Below are 22510 nucleotides of genomic sequence, written 5' to 3'. Positions count from 1 at the left end.
CATACTGTCTTCTATCTTTTTAATGTTAGGATAGAAAATTTTCACTAGTTACAAATTACACATGGGTCATTCTAGTTCCTAATATTTCATTGTTTTAATATGCTTTTTATTTTGGGCTATTTTTATTTTTATTACTGTTAATCACATAATTGTTGTGAGTTTTTTCTTTTGAATTATTATTTAAATTTTTTTAATGTTTATTCATTTTTGAGAGACAGACACAGAGCATGAGTGGGGAGGGGCAGAGAGAGACGGGGACACAGAATCTGAAACAGGCTCCAGACTGAGCTGTCAGCACAGAGCCCGACAAGGTGCTTGAACTCACAAACAGCAAGATCATGACCTGAGCTGAAGTAAGATGCTTAACCGACTGAGCCACCCAAGCACCCCTCTCTTGAATTATTTTTTAAGGTATATTTAAAAATGTATGATTAATAAACTATTAGAATCAGTTTGTATTTTATATCAGTGTTTTTACATGGGGCCTGCATTTGGGGAATGAGATGTAATTCCTGTATGCCTGAATTTATGTAATTCTATACATGGACTAATCTTGTTTTTTGTTTTTTTTTTTTTTTTTAATTACTACTAGTATCACATACAAACTATTTCTGAAAACTGTATGTTTCTGATGTATTTTCTCTAACAAAACTAAGTATAATAGCATTTAATGTTAGGCTTCTTAAAATTTTTAACTTCCATGGGATATTTAAGTTTTTTTATGGAGCAAAAATTCTGATATTTTTCAATGTAGAATTTATATTGATGTGTTTATATGTAAAGGTACTGCTCCTTTTATTTTTGGGAATCAGGAAATCTTAGAACAATAAAAATTGATATTAAATTCATGAATTGCTAATTTTAAATTTGACCACAGCATCGTTCTTTGGCTATTAAATTCTTTTGTTAACTATATACACGATAAATATTTAAGTTTAGGAAATAACTTTTTTTTATAATATTTTTTCTACTTTTGAACCAGTGAATAGAGCAGAGTCTATGACAGACTGAAGTTATAAACTCTTTAATGTACTTATTATTTTTTTCCATCAAAGTAAGTGTATTCATTAATCCCCATCACCTATTTTGCCACAATCCATCCCCCCAACCTCCCCTCTGATAACCATTAGTTTATCTCTGTAGAGTCTGTTTCTTGGTTTCTCTCTCTCTCTTTTCCTTTGCTCATTTGTTTTGTTTCTTAAATTCGACATATGAGTGAGATCCTATGGTATTTGTCTTGCTCTTATTTCCAGTAGCATAATACTGGAGTAATATTCCATTGTGTGTAGGTGTGTATCACATCTTCTTTATCCATTCATTTATCAGTGGACACTTGGGCTGCTTTCATAGTTTGGCTCTTGTAATAGTGCTTCAGGACACGTAGGAGGTCATGTATCCTTTGAATTCGTGTTTATATATATATTTCTTTGGTAAATAGTAGTGTGATCATTGGATTGTAGGGTAGTTTTTAATTTTTGAGGAACCTCCATATTGTTTTCCATAGTGACTGCACCAGTTTGAATTCCCACCAACAGTGCAAGAGGGTTTCTTTGTCTCCACATCCTCACCAACACTTGTTGTTTCTTGTAGTTTTGATTTTAGCCATTCTGATAATTGTCAGGTGATATTAATATTTAATTTATTCAAATTAAATTAAAAAATAATCCATTCAAATAGGGAAATAAATGATCAGTTCCTAGATTATAGCTTAGAAATCTTACAAATTATCCATTCATTGAGTAGATACATGTAGGGGAGTTTATATATACACATAGGGAGAGGAGGCGCAGGAAGATGGCGGCGTAGGAGGACGCTGGGCTCACCGCGCGTCCTGCTGATCACTTAGATTCCACCTACACCTGCCTAAATAACCCAGAAAACCGCCAGAGGATTAGCAGAACGGAGTCACCGGACCCAAGTGCAGACGAGAGGCCCACGGAAGAGGGTAGGAAGGGCTGCGAGGCGGTGCGCGCTCCAGGGACCGGCGGGAGGGAGCCGGGGCGGAGGGGCGGCTCGCCAGCCAAGCAGAGCCCTCGAGTCCGGCTTGCAAAAGCGGAGGGGCCTGACGGACTGTGTTCCAACAGCAGGCGCGACTTAGCGTCTGGGAGGTCATAAGTTAACAGCTCTGCTCGGAAAGCGGGAAGGCTGGAGGACAAAGGGAGGGTGAGCTGCGGAGCCCCCGGACGACAGAGCTCAGTTTGGCGGGGAACAAAGGCGCTCGCCAGCGCCATCTCCCCCGCCCATCCCCCAGCCAAAATCCCAAAGGGAACCGGTTCCTGCCAGGGAAATTGCTAGCTCCGCGCAAACACCCAACTCTGTGCTTCTGCGGAGCCAAACCTCCGGCAGCGGATCTGACTCCCTCCGGCTGCCACAGGGCCCCTCCTGAAGTGGATCACCTAAGGAGAAGCGAGCTAAGCCTGCCCCCCCTCCCGCCGTGCACCTTGCCTTCCCACCCCAGCTAATACGCCAGATCCCCAGCACCACAAGCCTGGCAGTGTGCAAGTAGCCCAGACGGGCCACGCCACCCCACAGTGAATCCCGCCCCTAGGAGAGGGGAAGAGAAGGCACACACCAGTCTGACTGTGGCCCCAGCGGTGGGCTGGGGGCAGACATCAGGACTGACTGCGGCCCCGCCCACCAACTCCAGTTATACACCACAGCACAGGGGAAGTGCCCTGCAGGCCCTCACCACACCAGGGACTATCCAAAATGACCAAGCGGAAGAATTCCCCTCAGAAGAATCTCCAGGAAATAACAACAGCTAATGAGCTGATCAAAAAGGATTTAAATAATATAACAGAAAGTGAATTTAGAATAATAGTCATAAAATTAATCGCTGGGCTGGAAAACAGTATACAGGACAGCAGAGAATCTCTTGCTACAGAGATCAAGGGACTAAGGAACAGTCACGAGGAGCTGAAAAACGCTTTAAATGAAATGCAAAACAAAATGCAAACCACCACAGCTCGGATGGAAGAGGCAGAGGAGAGAATAGGTGAACTAGAAGATAAAGTTATGGAAAAAGAGGAAGCTGAGAAAAAGAGAGATAAAAAAATCCAGGAGTATGAGGGGAAAATTAGAGAACTAAGTGATACACTAAAAAGAAATAATATACGCATAATTGGTATTCCAGAGGAGGAAGAGAGAGGGAAAGGTGCTGAAGGGGTACTTGAAGAAATAATAGCTGAGAACTTCCCTGAACTGGGGAAGGAAAAAGGCATTGAAATCCAAGAGGCACAGAGAACTCCCTTCAGACGTAACTTGAATCGATCTTCTGCACGACATATCATAGTGAAACTGGCAAAATACAAGGATAAAGAGAAAATTCTGAAAGCAGCAAGGGGTAAACGTGCCCTCACATATAAAGGGAGACCTATAAGACTCGTGACTGATCTCTCTTATATATACACATAGGGGAGTTTCAAGGTCTATCAAGAACGAGCCATGTTCAGATGCATTGAGGGAAACAAAATAGCAGAAATGTGGATCTTTCCTCAGGGAAATTTTCTGAGCAGAGTTCAGGTTGATAGAGCCACTAATTAAGAGTGTTTTTGGAGGGGCGCCTGCGTGGCTCAGTGGGTTAAGGTTCTCTTGATTTTGGCTCAGATCATGATCGCAGGGTCGTGAGATTGAGCCCCATGTTGGGCTTTGCACTCCGGCTGAGCGTGAAGTGTGCTTAAGATTCTCTCTTTCCCTTTTTCTCTGCCTCTGCCTTCTCTCTCTCTTAAAAAAAAAAAAAAATGTTACTGGAAATACTACTGAGTTTCTAGAAGAAGTTTGCATAACTGAGTATTGTAGTAATATATATTGGGACTGGCACATAGATTATGGCAATTTGTTTATTACAGTAAATTGCCTTAAAATTTAGTTTTCATAAAAACATTAAGATAAAAATATAATTCAGAAAGCTGGGCACCTGTAGTTATTATGACTATCTTCATTAACTTGTGGGACGTGGTAGCCCTTGCTGTTTACAAGGTAACAGGTAAGGACAGGGTTTCCCCCTTGAAGAATCTCATTTTTAGATTTCATTTTCCTTTACTGATACATGGTCAGTTTATGGTACCTGTGTCCTTGTTTGCCAGCTTGTCCCAGAGCAGACAAAACCCAGTCCTTACTGATAGGACCAATTTAGGTTTCAGAATTTTCCTCTGTCCTGAATTTAAATTAGCCACTATGAAGCAGGTAGTATTCATAGAAATAAGATCTTATAGGCCATAGTTTCCTTAATTAGCATCAAGCTATTTACTTAACAAAGTCACAACTGTCACACATCAATATAAATAATATGTATATTCTAGTAATAGAGCTTATTTGCTGTAAGGCATTAAGAGTAGGATTTAGGTGTACTCATTTTTCATTTTCCTTAAATTTAAGACAATGCTTGTCATGTAATTAGTAATTCCTAATGCTTATTAATAAAATTAGCATAATGCTTGTCATGTGATAAATACTCAGAAAACACTTGGTAACTCTGAGGTAGAAGGTATCATTAATGAGATTTTTTAAATCCCCACTGGAGATGTTTAAAAAAGTCCTTGTTGCTAATAGAAATTGACCTGAGGCAGGGAGAAAAATTGGAGTACCTATCCTTTTGCAAGATTCCATGCTAGAAGTTTTCCATACATTAACTCACTTAATCTTGACAACATCTTTATGAGGTATTATTTCAGTGATACAGATGAAGAAACTGAGATGTACAGAAGTAATTTGGGCTATCACATTGCATGTAAATACAGAATCATCATTTGAACTTGAGCCAATGAATCCTTTTCTATTTTTAAAATGGACATATGGCACTTTCTCAGCTTTATGATTATATTCCATGTTAGGGATGTTTCTGTGCTTTGTTAACTATGCAGAGTTCCCTTAGGTGTGAGTATTTTTTTATTCTCTAGTGGGCACAGGGAGTTAAGATTCATGAACATCACTATTTTCAAGAGGCCAGAAGGGACACCGAAACAGAGAAGGTGAAATCTTGAAAGTAGTAAGTGAAACTGTGGCAGGAAGAAAAAACTCCCAACCAAGAGGAGTATATAGATGGCCCTGGAAAGGGAAACACTTGGACATATTTCTGTCACAGAACAATATAGCAGTAGAATAATCCCTATTTATGGACATAGGTCAATGTGTGAGTCTTTCTTAGTAGATTTTAAAATTGTGTTTTACAATTGTATTCAAATTAATACAGTTTTTTCCTTACTGAATATTTCTATGCTGTCTTGTAACATTTTTTTTTTTTTTGAGAATTAGCTCTACCTTCTTTTTTTTTTTAATATGAAATTTATTGTCAAATTGGTTTCCATACAACACCCAGTGCTTATGAAGGAAATTGAAGAAGATACAAAGAAATGGAAAAACATTCCATCCTCATGGATTCGAAGAATAAATATTGGTAAAATGTCAATACTACCCAAAGCAATCTACACATTCAATGCAATCCCAATCAAAATTGCAGCAGCATTCTTCTCGAAGCTAGAACAAGCAATCCTAAAATTTGTATGGAACCACAAACGACCCCAGATAGCCAAGGTAATATTGAAGAAGAAAACCAAAGCGGGAGGCATCACAATCCCATACTTTAGCCTCTACTACAAAGCTGTAATCATCAAGACAGTATGGTATTAGCACAAAACAGACACAAAGACCAATGGAATAGAGTAGACACTCCAGAATTGGACCCACAAACGTATGGCCAACTAATCTTTGACAAAGCAGGAAAGAATAGCTAGTGGAAAAAAGTCTCTTTAACAAATGGTGCTGGGAGAACTGGACAGCAACATGCAGAAGAATGAAACTAGACCACTTTCTTACACCATTCACAAAAATAAACTCAAAATGGATGAAGTACCTGAATGTGAGACAGGAAACCATCCAAACCCTAGAGGAGAAAGCAGGAAAAAACCTCTGTGACGTCAGCCGCAGCAATTTCTTACTTGACACATCTCCAAAGGCAAGGAAATTAAAAGCAAAAATGAACTATTGAGACCTCATGAAGATAAAAAGCTTCTGCACTGCAAAGAAAACAATCAACAAAACTAAAAGGCAACCAATGGAATGGGAAAAGATATTTGCAAATGACATATTGGACAAAGGGCTAGTATCCAAAATCTATAAAGAACTCACCAAAGTCCACACCCGAAAAACAAATAATCCAGTGAATAAATGGGCAGAAAACATGAATAGACACTTCTCTAAAGAAGACATCCAGATGGCCAACAGGCACATGAAAAGATGCCCAACGTCACTCCTCATCAGGGAAATACAAATCAAAACCACACTCAGATACCACCTCACGCCAGTCAGAGTGGTCAAAATGAACAAATCAGGAGACTATAGATGCTGGAGATGATGTGGAGAAATGAGAACCCTCTTGCACTGTTGGTGGGAATGCAAACTGGTGCATCCACTCTGGAAAACAGTGTGGAGGTTCCTCAAAAAATTACAAATAGATCTATCCTATGACCCAGCAATAGCACAGCTCTACCTTCTTTACAACAGATACTCTTAAAAGTTTGAGTTAACCAGGATTCCCTAAAAAGCTCCCTTCCTGGAGCATTTTTTATTCTGTGAGGTGCTGTGAGGTTTCTGTTATGCAACATGTGCATTTGAATATTACGTTATTGATTGCAAGGATTTTTTTTATAACCTCCGAAACCAGTAAGATTCTGCAGTATAATGTAGAGGTTTAGTGTATATACTTAGGAATAAGACTGTCTGAGAATCATGACTCTGCTGTTTGCCAGCGGTGTAATCTCGGACCGTTTACTTAGCCTCTCAGTGCCACGGTTTCTTTCCTCTCAACTTGAGATATCAATGATCACCCCACTCACGTGCTTGTTATGAGGACTCATGAATTCCCTGATACAAGGAAAGTGTTTTGTACAGCACCTAGCATATAGTGAGTACCCAATATTGGCATTAGCTATTATTATTACTACAGATCTGTAAGGTTCGTTACTGTTATGCTTATAATACCTTTTCTTTTTCATACATTTTTTTAGACTTAATCATTTAAAACTTTAAAAAATGTTTATTTATTTTGAGAGAGAGTTTGCAAGTGGGGGAGGGGCCTAGAGGGAGGGAGAGAATCCCAAGCACACCTCCTGCCACTGGTACAGAGCCTGACACGGGGCTCAATCTCACAAACCGTAAGATCATGACCTGAGTTGAAATCTGACTCTGAACTGACTGAGCCACCTAGGTGCCCCTAGACTTAATAATTTGTTAATATCGTTCAGTGTCTTCAGAAGTTGTTGCTATTTATATATTGTTTTTCACATGGACAGACATTACTTACTAAGCATGTATATTGTTTTCTCTACATACTGAAATTTTTGACTTATTTTTTTTAAAAATTGGAATGTTTCTTTCCAAAAACATGTAATAGGGGCACCTGGTTAAACATCTGACTCTTGATTTCGGCTCAGGTCATGATCTCACGATTTGTGAGTTTGAGCCTCGTGTCAGGCTCTCCCCTCTCATGCAGAGCCGGATTTGGATCCTCTGTCTCCCTCTCTCCTTCCACCCCCTACCTGCCCCCTCAAAAATAAAATAAGCAATTAAAATTTTTTTTTAAAAAGCATGTAATAAAACTAATCCTCTATCACTCATCATTTTATCTCAGACAATAGGTCAGCAGTACCTTTTACAGTAATAATGGGGTTTTGTGGCTTGTCGAATGAAAGTGATAGAACTCACTAGAGATGTCAGTTGTTGGATGAAGATAACTCTTGTGTACTTCTGAGAGTCCATTTCAAGTAAGCCATTCAGTGTAGGGCAATGGTGAGAGCTAAAGTTCTTTAGACTTGGGTTTCCTCATCTGTAAAAGAAGTATATCAGCTGCTTGCTGCTGATGGTTATGGAATTTCACTAAGACATCATATGTGATGTCCACTGCAGAGTGTTTAGCATATACAAAGCACTTAATATTTTTAGATGGTAACTAGAGAAAGATACGCTTTTATTTGAGATACATCTCATTATTTTTTGCCATCTAGTATTTAACCTGAATATAAAGGTCTCAAGTTCTCTGGTAATACCCAGAATTAAAACTAATTCTCACAGAAGTGTTGTTTTAATGTATTTTTAGAATATGTGGGGAATGTGACAATAAAGGAATTATAGGATTATAGTTGTAAGATCATCATCCTTGGGTATTTAACAACAACAAACACAGTACTACTAATAATACTGCATTATATTCGTATAGTAGTTTATCACTTACAAAGATTTTTATCTGTCACCCATTGTGTGTTTATCAATAAATTTGTATATTGATTAGATTGGTTAGATGTTAGTAGATGAGTCCATAGATTCTAAGAGGTGAAGTGACTTGTCCAAGCTTTCCTGTTTAGTGACCAGAACTTCGTTCTTTTTCCTTGTTCTACATTATTTGTAGACTTGCTTGGTACCGTCGGGTGTAACTCTGGGTATTGTCTCATCAATGAAGATTTGCTTGAGTTTTGAAGCTAGAAGTGTGCATATAGAAATTCAGTAAGTTATGTATTCCTTATATTTCTTAGACATTATTTTTCTTGATTTTTACAACTTAAGTACAGAATTTTAATTCAGAACATAAAGGTTTTTCTTGCTGAGGTGCTTTTTCCATAATTTTGTTCCTATCATTTAGGAATATATAATGGTCAGTGCTTATAGGGTGTGTGGCATGCTCAACAGTTTACATGGGGTAGTTTTTAAAATCAGAAAAGTATGTAAGTTATGACGATATAGTTTGGTGATTTTTTTTTTTTTTTTGGAAACTGACATTACCAGAATCCCAGAAGTCAGCCATCAGCCCCCTTTGGTTATTACTCATTCCCACTCCCAAAGTTAATGACAATCTTGACTTTTCTTTTTATAGATTACCTTTAGTTATTTTTGAATAGTTGACTCATCACTCATTATATTTGTGAAATTCATCCAAATTTTTCAAGTAGTTGTAGTTTATTCATCCTCATTGATGTATAGTATGTACTATATGAACATACCACAATTTATTAATCCATTCTACTGTTGATGAGCTTTTGAGATGTATCCAAACTGGAGCTTTTAAGAATAATGCTGCAATGAACATGAATGTACATGCCTTTTGGAGAGCATTTATATATGCATTTCTGTTAGGTAGTGATCTAGGAATGGAATTGTTGGTTTATAAAACATACAGTTAAGTGCTTTTCAAATCCATTGTACCATTTTACACTCCCTTCAGTGTAGGACATTCAGGGATTGTCTTTTTCTCCTCTTGTAGTCTTTCTGGTGGGTGCTTAGTATTATCACATTATGGTTTTTGTCTGCTTTTATTTGATGAATGATCATATCGAGCACCTTTTCTGATGTTAGTGGATATTTTCTCTTGGGAAGTATCTATTCAGATCTTTTTGTGCTCTTTAAAAAGTCAGATAGTCTTTTTCTTACTGAGTTGTAAGGAGTCCTTTGTATATTCCTCTTCTAAAGTCTTTGTCACTTATGTGTATGGCCAGTATCTTTTCCTATCTGTGATTTGCCTTTTCCCTCTTTATGGTATCTTCCATAAATTAATAAAGTTCAGTTTACCAATGTTTTTCTTTTATGATTGATAATTCCTCCTCCTCCTCTTCCTCCTCATATTTACTTCTAAAGATTTTGTTTTGACTTTCATATTTGTGTCTAAAATACTATTTGGAATTAACTTTTATGTATGTTGTGAGGTGTGGGTCTAGATTCAAACTCAGATTAGAATAATCTGCAAGTATTGTACATTTTCCTTTCTCTAAATGGCATTTATGTAATTGTACTGGTTTAGGGTTTTGATGAACTTGATTTTAGGGTAAAATATGGTGACCAGGAAGCTGTTTAATTAGACTGACATATGAATGTTGGGAGTAAAGATTGGGGGATAATTGATGCACCAGTTGCCTCTTGTGATAGCTTTTTGGCAGTAACAATTTTAGGTACTGCTCTTGTTTTGGTTTGGATAATGGAAAAAAAAAAAAAAAAGAAAGGAAAACCTGTAACCTGTGAAAATGTTGTCCAGAATCAGAATTTTTATTATAGATTTAAAATTCTTTTTTTTTTTTAAATTTAAGTATGTTCAGTGTTATTTTACATTTTGAGAGAGTAATTTCAGTGTATCTTTTATATAACTGATTTATACAAGTCATATCCATGATTTCAGTATTTTCTGTGGAAAGCCCATAATTAAACAAGCTTTATAATGGTTCTGTTTAGTCATATCTTATTTTCAGTCATTGAGACCATCTCACTGAATAGACTAAGACTAATAGCTATCCTTTTCTTGTCAGATGAAGAAATAAAAGTTAAAAGGGTTAAATTTTCTTTCATACTGATTAGAATTTGGAATTCCAAGGCTAGAAGCCACAAATCTTAATTTTAAGTTTTCAGGGTGCTGACTCTTGACTCGTACCTACTATACATACTTTGCAGTCATCTTTATTGAGACCTTTGAAAATCCTCAGATATTTAGTACCAAAATGATGTCTTCTAGAGGAACTATACATTTTATGTGCATTGCTTCACAGTACATGTTATTTTCATGAACGTTTTTATGTTTTCTCACCTCATGCAGGTACTGAGTATGTGAAGACAGGTAGAGAACAACTAATCTAGGTTGAGAGATGGGTATTTAGCATTGGGCCAGGCTCACTCATTAGTAGGTAGAATACTCCCTTATGCCCACTAGCCCATGACATTTAATTTTTTTAAAACAGTGTTATTTAGACATATATTACACATCATAAAATTTACCTGTTTCAGCTATACAGTTTAGTGATTTTCATTAACTTTAGCCGAGTGGTGCAACGTCACCACAAATCAGTTTTAGAACATTTTATTCCTCTAATAGCAGCCTCCTGCCCATTACAGTTAATCCCTGTTACTACCCCTCAGCAACAAGTTACTTACTTATTTTCTCTATAAATATGCTTTTTCTAGAAATTTCATATAAATGGAAAGATACAGTGTGTGGTCTTTTTTATATCTGGCTTCTTTCAGTGAGTATAATGTTTTTTTTTTTAATTTTTTTAACGTTTATTTATTTTTGAGACAGAGACAGAGCATGAACAGGGGAGGGGCAGAGAGAGAGGGAGACACAGAATCTGAAATGGGCTCCAGCTCTGAGCTGTCAGCACAGAGCCCAACGCGGGGCTCGAACTCACGGATTGTGAGATGATGACCTGAGCCGAAGTCGGACCCTTAACCGACTGAGCCACCCAGGCGCCCTGAATGTTTTTGAGGTTTATCCATGTTGTCCCGTTTCTAGTACTTTGTTCCTTTTTATTTCCCAGTAGTATCCATTGGATGGGTATACTACATTTCCTTTGTCCATTAACCAGCATTTAGGTTTTGATGACATTTAAATTTAAAATCATGCTTCTATAAAATTGTAAATTTCTTTGGCCATAATGTGGTAATTTGTTAATGATTAGATTCTTCCTTGCCAAGGCATATAGTAGTTTATACTTGCACCAGGTTCCTTGAGTTAGAATTGTAGTTTGAAATTCAATCTTGATATGTTTTAAAATTACATAAGTACAGCTAATCAGATCTCTTCTGCACGTTACTTCCTAAATAGAGAATCTGACACGTTAGTCTCTTTAATCATGTGTTCTAAGTTTTACTTGAAAAAAAAATTTTTTAATGTTTATTTATTTCTGAGACAGAGAGAGACAGAGCATGAATGGGGGAAGGGCAGAGAGAGAGGGGGACACACAATCTGAAGCAGGCTCCAGGCGCTGAGCTGTCAGCACAGAGCCCAACGCGGAGCTCGAAGTCACAGACCGTGAGATCGTGACCTGAGCCGAAGTTGGACGCTCAACCAACTCAGCCACCCAGGCACCCCCCCAAAAAAATTAATGTTTATTTTGGAGAGAGAGAGAGAGAGAGAGAGAGCGAGCACGAGTGGGGAGGAGGGGCAGAGACAGAGAGGGAGACACAGAATCCAAAACAGGCTCCAGGGTCCGAGCTGTCAGCACAGAGCCTAACGTGGGGCTTGAACTCTTGAACTGGTGAGATCATGACCTGAGCTGAAGTTGAACCCTTAACTGACTGAGCCACCCAGGCGCCAGCTAAGTTTACTTTTAATAGTCAGCATTTTTGCTCTTAAGCTCAAGTGTGTTGTTAGTATATTGGCACTTTTAAAATACATTTTTCTGTATTAACTAAAAACCTTTAAGCAGTTGGAAACTACGCAGTAATTGTTTATCTAGTCTTGATTTTGCCATATATCATACATGCTTACAAAGAATTACTTTCTAAACCTAGTCAGGGAATTAAATTGGAGGAAGTTTTACAATAAACTGTCACTGGGTAGAAATGTCTAATTTTGTTTAAATAGTTCCATTTTAAAAACAAAAAAAAGAATGTGTATGTGTATACATATATATCATATACATACATGTATATATCTGTATAACATACATACACACACACATCCCATTACATAGAGATAATCGCATAGGCATTAATGATAGAGAAGCCAAGTTTGAATCCCTTTTAACTACTTACTAATTTGATCTCAAGTAATTTAGGTTCACCGAACCCAAACTTTCTTCTGTAGAATGGGTTGTTGGTATGGCACCTGACACATTGTAAAATGAGGCACACCTAGTATGATGCCTGGCACATTGGAAGTACTTACTAAATATTTGTCCCTTTCCATTGATTTTGAGCCTCATATTATGGTACAGATGATGATGCTACATTTAAAAAATAAATGAATTATTATGATTTCTGTAATGAATGTAGTTAAAAGTCATTGTCTCTGTTGACATTAGTGAGGTGGGAAGGCAAAAATTTTAATTTGGCTTAGTTTTTTTTCCCCTTTGTATATAAAGGTCATTTGTGTTGTTAATGTAGTTATTTGTATACCTTCTAACATTTCCTTGTGTTTTTCTAGTGTACACAGATGAGAGAATTCAGAAATGAGTCAAAACTATAATATTTTAGAGTAATTTCAGCTGCCTTTGACTTTGGGATTGTTGACTTTTAAACAAGGAAAAGATGCTTTCAGTAGGGGATATAAAAACTGATCACTTGCTTCTTATGGATAGAAAATAGAATAAAATTAAATGACCTAACATACAGAAATATTTGCAAATATCTTCTCCCATTCAGTAGGTTGCCTTTTAGTTTTGTTGATTTGTTTCCTTTGCTGTGCGGTAGTATTGACAAGGATGTGGAGAAAAAAGAACCCTCGTGCACTGTGGGTGGAAATGCAAACTGGTGCAGCCACTTTGGAAAAACAGTATGGAGGATCCTCAGAAAGTTAAAAATAGAACTACCCTATGATCCAGTAATTACACTGCTGGGTGTTTACCTAAGAAGTACAAAACACTAATTCAAAGGGATACTCGCACCTCTATGTTTATTGCAGCATTATTTAGGTAGTCAAATTATGGAAGCAGCCCAAGTGTCCATCGATTGATAAAAAGGATGAAGAAGTAGTGTGTGTGTATATATATGTATATATACATATATGCATCGTTGAATTGTTGAATCACTATTTTGTACACCTGAAACTACAATAACACTGTTAACCATACTGGAATTAAAATAAAAGGTTCATATCCATATCAAAAGAAGTTGCACATCTAAATACCGAAGCCTAAGTTTATACCTATTCTATTTCTACCTATGGGAATAGCATCACAATAAAAATAATTAAGACCCTTGGGATAAGGGGCTGCAAGAATTCCTTTTCTTCAAAGAGGGATCAGAGCACTATTAAAGTTTGAGAAACATCACTCTATAAAGTCAATGATGGAAGGGACTATATCATATTTACTCTTCTGTTCTCAGGTCCTAATTCAGTGCCTGGCACGTAGGAGATAGTAAATATTTTTTGAATTACGGAATGCTTCTCATGTGTAAATAGATGCACCTTTGAAGTTGTGCTTCAGTTTTTCAGGGCATGCTTCAGGAGGCATCCTGCGTACTAGGCAATGAGTCTATCAAAATCTGTTGACTTAAGGAAGAGTTTTGCCTTTTTTCTCACCTTCACGATCCTGATCCTAATATTTTCAAAAAATAGAAATAATTATTCATTTTAAAAATGTGCCAGTATCAAGCAACACTTAAATGTAATTTTTCTCTGAATTTAGAGCACAGAAGCTTCCATTCCAACTTAGACTAACCAATAGGTAAAACTTGTGCATATTAAAAACTTGAGAGACCTAATGTATATTTATATCATATACTTATGCATGTCTTTTTTTTTTTTTAATTTTGACATATGGTTTACCTTTGAACAACATTGGTTTTATCACTGCAGGTCCCCTTATATGTGGATTTTTTATAGTATAGTACTGTAAATATGTTTTCTCTTTTTTTAACTTAATTAACATTTACTTTTCTCTAGCTACTTGTTTGTAAGAATATAGTGTATAATACAGATAATGTACAAAATATTTGTTAATAGACTATTTATAGTCTCAGTCAGGCTTCCAGTCAACAGTAGGCCATTAGTAGTTAACTCTTGGGGGAGTTAAAAGTTATTGGCGGATTTTCAGCTGCATGGGGGGTCAGGGGCATTAACCCCAGGGTTTTTCAAGGGTCACCTGTAATTTTAAATTTATAGAAATGTTGCAGAAATTGTACACTGGTCCCATACGCCTTTCACTCAGTGTCTCCCAGAGTTAACAATACGTACAGTTACCAAAAATGAGACGTTAACTTTGGCTCAGTATTATTAACTAACCTATAGATATTATTCACATATCACTAGTTATTTCACAAATGTCTCCATCCTGTTCCAGAATCCATTCCAGAGTTTCACATTGTATTTAGTTGTCATTCTCTTTCGTCTTCTGCATTCTATGACAGTTCCTGGGTGGTTGCTTATTTTCATGAACTTGACACCTTGGAAGGATACTGGTCAGTTATTTTGTAGAATGTTAGTAGTGTGGGCTTGTATAATGTTTTTTTTCATGATTAGATTGAGGTCATGTGTTTCTGGCAAGAATAATATGCTCTTCTCAGTATCAAGGAATACATGATGTTCATCTCTTATTACTGTATTGTTAACATTGACTGCTTGGGTAAGGTATCGGCTAGGTTGTTTCACTATCACAGTACTATTTTTCTATTGATAATTAATAAACATTTTTAGGAAGATACTTTGAGACTATGCAAATATTCTGCTTCTCTTCAAAATGGTACCTCCTAACTAAGCTTAGAACCCATTGATGTTACTTACTGTGGTATTCCTGTTACCCCTAATACTTCTCCATTTATTATTTGGAATTCTTCTCTGAGGAAGAGTAATCCCTTTCTCCTATTTGAATTTGTTTGTTGTTTTAAACATTTTTTTTAAGTTTACTTACTTATTTTGAGAAAGAGACAGCGCGAGTGAGGGAGAGAGAGAGAATCCCAAGCAGGCTCTGTGCTGTGAGTGCAGAGCCTGACATGGGGCTTGAACTCGAGAAACTGTGAGATCGTGTCCTGAGCTGAAACCTAGAGTGGGATGCTTAACCTACTCAGCCACCCAGGTGCCCCTCTCCTATTTGTTTTCTCATTCAGTAATTTACATGTAAGTATGGACTCATAGACTTTTTTTTTTCCTCTTAGTATTTGGTTTAAAATTCAGTACTATGGTCATTTTTATTGTTGCTTAAACTTTACAGCTTTGGTTATTGGGAGCTTTTTCTAGTTGGTTCCTATGCCCTTTGACATGCCTTTCTTGAGCACTTGTTTACTTTCTGGTACCACAAGATACTCTAGTCTCATGTTGTTTTTCTCTGTCTCAGCTTTTTAATCAATTGCTGCTCTAAGAAACCTTGGTTCTTTTTAATAGAGAATGTTGTTTAGGAACTAAGATCTCAGTGCTGTGTGTGCTGTTGGGATGTTCTTGTTCCTCAGCCTTCTCATTGAACATAGTTAGGAAATATATTTATAGTAATCCATACATATGTGTGTGTCTGTATACTTGTACGTATGTGTATGTATGTGTTTATCTGTTTTAAAAGCCATACTTAATATGGATGCCTCTAACTCCTGTTTAATACCATAGCATTGTTCCTTGTTTTCCCTTTTCCTTACTTGTAAGTTCTTTTGTTTTGAAAATAATAAATCTGATAATTATATATATTTAATTTTTTCTTCAACTCTAGTATACTCATAAAGTAACACAATTGCTAATCTTGTGAGAAATAGAACAACAAACTAGAATATGGGATTTATATACAGTTCTTTTCTCTTTAGCTTTAAGAGTATCCAGTCAAATACTGTTTTCCAAAGTAGGTGTATATGATTGATTTGTAATACAGTGAGCTTGGCTTTTTAAAGTTTATATTTCATTTCAGAACCCCCCACCCCATCCTGGTTGATTTTTAAAAAATACTTAAAATTCATTTTTGGGTTGTATATTTCTATGGGTTTTGGCAAAAGCCTAGTTTTGTTTCCATCACCACATTCATGAGAGAGAACACTTCAGTCACCCCTTATGCTTATATTTTAGAAGAAGACATTAAAAGTTGTTTGGTACTTGAAATGCATAAGAAAATTTTACCAGTGGATTTTACTCTGTTTGGTTTGAATCACCACATTAAGAGAGAAACTTGTTTGAGTAATCAAATGGTTAGGATATTAAAAGAGAAAAGGAGGGAGACTTCTTAATGGCACCATCATTTGTTATTCGTTGTGGCGCCAGAACATGGATTTGTTTTTTCAGATTTTAAAGGACTGAGATTTTTCACAGTGTAAATTGAAACTTTTTAAAGAGAAATAATTCACAAAGTATAATCAAATACTTTAATTAATTATTTGAGAGAGACAGAGCACATGTGAGTGAGGGGCAGAGAGAGAAGCAGGTCTCACCTGATGCGGGGCTCATCATCACCCAGTGTGGGCACGAGATCACCCGATGTGGGACTTGAATGCATGAACCGTGAAATCATGACCTGAGCCAAAGTCAGATGCTTAATGACTGAGCCACCCAAGTGCCCTCAAATACATACTTTTAAAATATTACTTGGCTAGTGCTCACCCTGTAAGCAAAATGAACATAATTTAGAAGTGATAAAATCTTATCCTAGTGCTGGTTTTAATTTGAATCAGTATGGAAAGGGGTTTATTCCATATATTTTCATGTCTTCCATAAAATTGTGTTCGTGAATAGATGACAGATAAAGGACATGAGGTAACTAGGAACATGGAACAGGTATGCAGAATTGTAGAAAATTGTTCAGTTTTGCCAGCAAATCGCAGTGCAAATTAAAACAATGAGATACCATTTTTACTTAAGTTAATAGAGAGAATATGAATGAACATGAGTACCCTAATCTGGTAAAGGTGTGGTGACACTCACTCAAGTACATGAATACATTGCAGGCAGCATTAGCAGTCCACACTGATACCCTGCTTTTAAGCACGGTAGGAACAAAAATACCAATGTAGTTGACCCTTGAAGAACGCAGGAGTTAGGGGTGGCGACTCCCATGCAGTTGAAAATCCAAGTATCACTTTTGAGTCCCCAGAACTTAACTACTAATAGCCTTCCTTTGCCCTAAAGCCTTACAGTGACATCAGCAATTAACACATATTTTGTATGTTGTATTAAATACTGTTTTTTCACAATAATATGTTAACTTTTTTTCTTTTTCAGTATTTCTAAGTTACACAGGTTTTTCAAATTGTCTCAAACAAATCTCCAAAAAATTTCCTATATACGTATTTGTTTATATTTATATATTTATATTATTTATATTTATATTTCTCTTTGAGAGATAAATATATCTCCTTTGAGATATAAACCCCGTTGAGAGTGGGGCTGCAAGTGAATGAGGGGCAGAGAGAGAGTCCCACAAGGGGCAGAGAGAGAGAGAAGCAGGGCTCCCCCCGAAGTGGGGCTCGTGGGTTTTGTTTTGTTTTGTTTTGTTTTTTAACTGGAAGTAGGGCTTGTGCTCACCCAGAGCAAGGCTCGGAGTTCATCTGATGTGGGACTTGAACTCACTAACAGTGAAATCATGACCTCAGCCGAAGGTAAATGCTTAATGCCTGAGCCACCCAGGCACCTGTCCTGTATGTTTATTGAAAAAAGTTCATATCTCATTGGACCCACACACTTGAAAACGTGTGTTGTAGAGGGTCAACTGTAGTTAGTCTATCAGGCTGATGTACCTGGAACTGATGGGTATTTTCTTCTAAAAAAGTATTTTCCTGATTATTTGCAGTAGGAAAACTACATAAAATTGGAATTTTACTTTTTTCCAGGCATGACTGTGTAAAAGTTACATGTTGACATTGGTGTTGAATGTGACTGTGTACCCTAAAATCTGTAGCACCGTGACTGTCAAATTATAGAATCTGAATAGTCAGAAAAAGGGAAGATTTATATTTGCTTAATTCTGAAAGAGTAACTACCCAGTAACTAAAAGCGTACTTTAAAAAAGGAATTTGGGGCACCTGGGTGGCTTAGTTGGTTAGGTGTCTGACTCAGAGTTCATGAGTTTGAGCCCCATGTGGGGCTCTGTGCTGACAGCGTGGGGCCTGGAGCCTACTTTGGATTCTGTGTGTGTCTCTCTCTCTGCCCCTCCCCTACTCACGCTGTCTTCAAAAATAAGTAAACATTAAATAATAAAAAAGAATCCACTTTAGCCAAGTTATTATACATTTTTTGTATAATTTTTAAAGGGTGGATGTAACTTATTTAGTCTCTGTCAGTAAGAAGCTTCATATTATCTGAAAGATGGAAGCACTGGGAAATATGAATAATAGGCTTGTTTACCTGCTTCTTTTCTTTAACATGTGTTTTGATGGAATGAAAGTGTGTGTGGAATATCTGTTAATGTAGGTGGATGTTTGTGGAAAGTGAGTGCCATATTTAACCTTTCAAGTCTTTGAAGGCTTAAAAAAATTTTTGTAACTATATACATCCTGACAAAAGATATTTTAGAATATATGGATACATTTTTCTTAGCTGATTATGATGTTGTGACAGAATCCAGTTGTGAAACTATGAGGGACAGCTACCCATATCCACCATTCAGAGAGTAGTTATTCTTGACAAGTTGAATTATATTTCCATACCCTCTTTTAGGCATATTTAGCAGAACTAGATTTGTAACTCCTAAAAGGTCAATAAACAACCTGTATTTAGTATTTGACTTGATCTTTTTCTTTTTCTTTTTTTTTTGGCAGGTTGGGCGGGGGGAATTATGTTTTCAAATTATGTGATTTAAAGAATGCATTGATTGATATTTTGGGGAGGCAAATCTCCATGGATCTCTCATATTTCTGCACGTCTGAACCCAGGCATTAGCTGGACTGTCTTTTCAAGGATATTGTTGTACAAACAGCCTTGAAAGATAGTAAATTGATTTTAATTTAGATTTCTTTTTTTTTTTTAACGTTTATTTATTTTTGACCCAGAGAGAGACAGAGAATGAATGGGGGAGGGTCAGAAGGAGACACAGAATCTGAAATAGGCTCGAGGCTCTGAGCTGTCAGCACAGAGCACAATGTGGGGCTCGAACTCACGGACCGCGAGATCATGACCTGAGCTGCAGTCGGATGCTCAACTGACTGAGCCACTCAGGTGCCCCTAATTTAGATTTCTTTAGAAATCTAGACTTAGGAAAGTTTCAGGACAGATTTATTTCCTGTTTAGGATAATAAAGATCATTTTTACCTCTAGAGCAGAGGTTGGGCATGTTTGCCAGCAGTACCTTTAAAAGATTGGGTTTTCTTAAACTTAGAGTTCTTCAGCTCTCTCATAAACCCGCTAAATGATCATCTATCCGGGCTGTTCCACACCAGCCCCATGAGACTTGGGTGACAACATGGAGCTCATGGTGCCTTTTGTACCATGAGAATGGATTAACAAGTATGATGTATGTGTGTTTATAAAATGGAGTCACTTATATGTTGAATTAAAAATATATGTATATTTGAATTCATAGAAACAGTAGGGACAGAAAAGTCGTTGTCAGGAGCAGGCCCATAAAAGGGTGGTGGTGGAGGGGGACAAGGAAACTTGATAAAAGGTTACAAACTTTCAGATATAAGGTGAATAAGGTCTGAGGATCTAATGTATAACATGGTGACTATAGAACTGAAGTGTTCTTGCCTACCCCCCCCCACCATAAATAAAAGAAAGAAAAAAAGGTATTCTGTGTGAGGTGATGAATATGTCAGTTAACTAGATGGAAGGAATCTTTTCACAGTGTATATGTATATCCATTCATCATGTTGTATACTTTAAATATCTTACAGTTTTGTCACTTATACTTCAGTAAAGCTGGAAAACAAATAAACCTTGCCAGAGAAAAAAAGTATATTTCTGACTCAGGATACTTGTTTTTGCCAGCACGCTTGAAACTGGCTTGCTTCTTTGATAACTGAAAAAGTGGAAGTAGAACAGAATCTTCTACTTTTCAAATTTATTGAATGTCATGATAGATAACGTATTGGTGTAAAGATGTGATTGTTTTTAACAAGAAAAAATAGAGTAACATTATTATAGACTGATTGTAGAATAGAAGTAGATTATTATAGAATCTAATTGTTATAGAATTATTATTAGAGAATTTAAAAGGAACGTGTGTGTGTGCGAGTGTCTCGGTAGCCTAGTCGGTTAAGCGTCTGGACTCTTGGTTTTGGCTCCGCTCACGCTCTCACTGATGAGATCAAGCCCCGCATCGGGATCTGCACTGACAGCGCTCAGCCTGCCTGGGATTCTCTCCCTCTCTGCCCCTCCCCTCTTGGGTTGTGCGTTCTCTCTTTCTCTTCCTCTCAAGATAAATAAATAAATAAATAAATAAATAAATAAATAAATAAATAAATAAATAAATAAATAAGAGGAAAGTGTGTGTGTGTGTGTGTGTGTGTGTGTGTGTGTGTGTGTGTGTATTTGTTGAGAAAAGTATACTAAAACACCCTAGGAACCTGCAGACAAACTGCTGTTTTTTAGACCAGCTCTTTTTGCCCTCATTAGTGTATTAAGACTTTGCTTGATTTGCTAGTTGGAGGGTCTGTCTTTAACATAGAGGGTCACAGTCCCTATAAATAAAATGCTTTATTTTAAAATTATTTCAGAAGAATTTATAGATGCTAAATTGACTCACTGAGTGTTAGGGTAAACAATTGAAGAGTTTAAATCATATTAAATATATGACAATTTTTATAAGACAAACACTAGGAAATTATGCTTAACATGGAAACAGCCTCACTTTATTCCTCAGAATTCAAAGTAAGAAAAGTTCGTGTAAGTCCTTCTGCTCAGTTTTGAGCTGTTTTGTGTGTATTGCTGAAGCAGAGCAGTGTCTTCTAAAATTTTATTTAACTTTCAGTTTAGCAAGAGTATTGTTTTTATGGAAATATATTCATGTTCTATCTGCACGTGGAATTAAAGGCCTACAGACAAATAAAATCAAATCCAAATAATTGGCCTGTTTTGAGATTAGGATGAATTTCAGCTGGTGCTTTTTTGGTAAGGTAAAATTTTGTTGTCTTTTTTTTTTAAGTAACATTATGCCAGTAATTAGTTATATTTCTTTTTTGTTATTGTCACTCTGCCATTGTGCATTTACCCGAATGTTGTGTCCAACTACTAACTAAGCATGATGCTCTTTGAGCAGGTTACTGCCCCTGCTTCCCTTTTCTCTTCCATTTCTTTTATCTTTTTTCTCCCTCAGGTAGGTGCAGAGCAGTTCAGCAAGTCTTTTACCCTAACTCAGGGTAAGATGCCTGCCTCTCCTCTCTCTTTCTCCTCCTTTCTTAAAAGTTTTATTGGGTTATCATTGATATACAAAACACTGAACACCCTTAATATATATATTGATGGCTTCAACATATGTACACGTCTGTGATTCCGTTACCACAATCAAAATACCAAACACACGCATCACCTTCAAAAATTGCCTTGTGTTCTTTGCGTGTGTGCGTGCGTGTGTGTATGTGGTGGTGTGAACACTTAACATGAGATCTGTCCTCTTTAGCATATTTTAAAGGTCACAATACTAGTTGTTAACTATAGATACTATGTGGTCCAGTAGATCTCAGGAACTTACTCATCTTGCTTAACTGAAACTATACCCATTGAGCAACAATTGTCCATTTCTTCCTCCCCTAACCCCTGGCAACCACTGTTTTTTCTCTGCTTCTAGGAGTTTGACTATTTTGGGAACCTCATACAAGTGGAATCATGCCATATTTATTCTTACACGACTGGCTTATTTCACTTGGCGTAATACCCTGTATTTTTATCCATGTTGTTGCAAATAGCAGGATTTCCTTCTTTTTTTAACATTGGACATCCTTTTTCAGAGCCTTCCTATATTTGCTTTTTATGTAATGGACAGCATGTTTTTCTGTATTTAGTGGTAGATTAGGGAAAAGCATGTGTGTTTTATCTTTGTGGAAGTGGTAGTCTGTTTTACTTTTTATGTCTGTTTTATAAACCTTTGCAATCTTTAGGGAAAATGAAATGAAATATTTTATGCATATACAGTCAATTAATAATAGATATATTCACCAAAAGAAAAACTTTTAACAGAAATTAATTTGGGGTAAGGTA

General features: G+C 36.7%; 1 protein-coding gene across 5 annotated transcripts in view; it reads left to right on the top strand.

Moving 5' to 3' along the window:
* The window catches only part of TUSC3 (tumor suppressor candidate 3), a 600786-nt gene that overhangs the window by 424841 nt on the left and 153435 nt on the right, over positions 1-22510 (top strand). The gene's annotated exons all lie outside the window — the stretch shown is intronic.

The sequence above is a fragment of the Lynx canadensis genome, chromosome B1 (genome assembly GCF_007474595.2).
Source record: "Lynx canadensis isolate LIC74 chromosome B1, mLynCan4.pri.v2, whole genome shotgun sequence".
Taxonomy (NCBI): Eukaryota; Metazoa; Chordata; class Mammalia; order Carnivora; family Felidae; genus Lynx; species Lynx canadensis.
The sequence above is the reverse complement of the archived record's forward strand: the minus strand, read 5'-3'. Positions and strand labels throughout refer to the sequence as shown.